This window comes from Cyprinodon variegatus, unplaced genomic scaffold (genome assembly GCF_000732505.1).
Source record: "Cyprinodon variegatus isolate N-32 unplaced genomic scaffold, C_variegatus-1.0 Scaffold459, whole genome shotgun sequence".
Lineage (NCBI taxonomy): Eukaryota > Metazoa > Chordata > Actinopteri > Cyprinodontiformes > Cyprinodontidae > Cyprinodon > Cyprinodon variegatus.
In genome coordinates, this window is record NW_015150912.1 from 537,260 (window position 1) to 539,446 (window position 2,187).

Consider the following 2,187-nt stretch of genomic DNA (forward strand, 5'->3'; position numbering starts at 1 on the left):
AACGAAACACACGTGAACCGAACCGAGACAGTCGAACCGAACGGTTCGGACGGTTTTCAAAAACTGTTCCATCCCTAGTTATTACGTAAATGATGGAAAGCCCCATGTATATCTGGTTGTGCATGCTCAAATGAGCTGATGGTTCGGATCATGCTTCCGGGACTGATCGGGTAGTGACAAGCCCCATGTTTTATTAAAGACTCTTATAGGGCTTGAGATCCGCGTTGCATTGTGAGACGTGGCGGCCATGTTGATGGCTACGCGAACATTAACATAGCTCTGATACAACGTTGTTGTTGAACAAAGAGACGTAGAAGAAGAGAGAAAAAAGATGTTATAATTCCGAAAAGGATCTGGAATTTGCCAGGACACGTTAAATAGAGAAGCCACGGACCAGTATGTTGACCAGTATGTTGACAAAATCAGCATTATTAATAATTTGAATCCATATGAAGTTCCAAACAATGAGGGGAGCACCGACAACAAATTTTTGCCACAGTTTTGTAGTAACGTTAACTGCCAACCCTCCCTAAACCCTCCGGGTTTCTCACGTATTTAAGCCTTTTCCCGCAGGCGTTTTTATTATTTTCCCGTAAAAGATCCCAACCTTGATGGAAAGAAACAAAGTAGGCTATAAAAGAAAAACGCGCATCTTTAACTTACCAGAATGAAAATGCAGGGAACACACTCTCATTGACATTGGGATACTGTGGAAAGTTATGTTCGGTCATCTTACAGCCGCGATCCAAGCTAGCCGACGACTCCGGTCTCCGTGGTTGCGCGTCCAGGCAGGAAAGCGGTGGAAAGTTAACCCATTTTCTATGTTTTTCCCATGGCGATCATGTGTTGCGCTGTTACAGCCCACAATACAGCAACGGTTTACCATGGTTGAAATCAAGTTAAGGTGAATTTAATCAAATTAAAACACGGCTGGGAGGCAGTACAGTAGTTGTAGGCGGTAGTCTGAGTAGCGGTAAAGGAGGCCATCAACTTGGCAGCCATGCAAAGTACTGGAGCTAGCATTCTTTGTCTCTACTCTAGATGTAATATGTAGAGCTCCCCCTACAGGTTTGATGCAGGACAGTTCAGTAGATATCAGTGGTTTATATATACAACTCAAGTTAAAAAAAAAAAATTAAAACTTTATGGGTGCAGCTTATAATGTTTGCTCTATAGTCCAGTAAGAGTTTTAGCCAATTCTATATGAAGAAAAGTAACCTGATATGATGATTCTGACATTTTTGTATGATCAGATTATAACTGTATATATTTTTTTGTCCTTCTGGCAAATTTGTTTTTTATTTAAACTGTGGAAAATCTCATTTGGATATGAGTTCTCACAAATCCTCATTAAAACTTTGCATATCACTAGGAGTGAGCCACTGTAAGTGCTAACACGCATGAACACAGAATGTTTTCTCCCTCACCAAAACACCCTAGGGCTGTTTGTGGTCACCTCTCTGAACCTTTTGTTTTCCAACTTGTGCCCTACATCGGCCAGTTTTGACATTTGTCTGACCCCCAGCCAGCCCAACCCCCTTGAGCCTTCCTTATATTAAAGTCCCTCTGGGTGGAATAGGATTGTGTCCCTGCAACTAGACTTACTGTAAGCAGCTCTGGACAGCAGATTGTCTGGGTTGATAATCAGTAAGGGATGCAATATGTAAGCTGAAGTTTCTCTGAGAGAACTCTGCCAATTCTACACTAAATAGTTTATCTTGTCTTAGTGTTTTTCTTAAAGATTTTATGTGAAAGAATAATGAAAAATTCACAAAAATGTAGCAGTAGAAAGATGATATATAGATTTTAAAGCACAAACAAAAAAAAAACTCACTCTATTACACACTTTACTATCCTGTTATTCTATTTTTATTATTATGTAATTATATTTTTATGAAATTACTCTGACACTCATCAATTCAATTTAGTGCCTGTTTGTATTTTTACATTTAGTGGAAAAAAGTGAAATGTCTTATGCTTTGAAAACAGAGCAATTAAAATAGATAGACTAAAGCACCACTGACAATTCACATCCGTCCAGCTAAATTGAAAGGAAATGAATGTCAGAAGCAACCAAAACACTGACTGTACCTCTGGTTTCTGATTTCTAAAACAGAAGTATCCAAAATGCAGCCAAGGGGCCATTCACTGCCTTCCGAATGATTTCTTGTGGACCTAACAAACCGA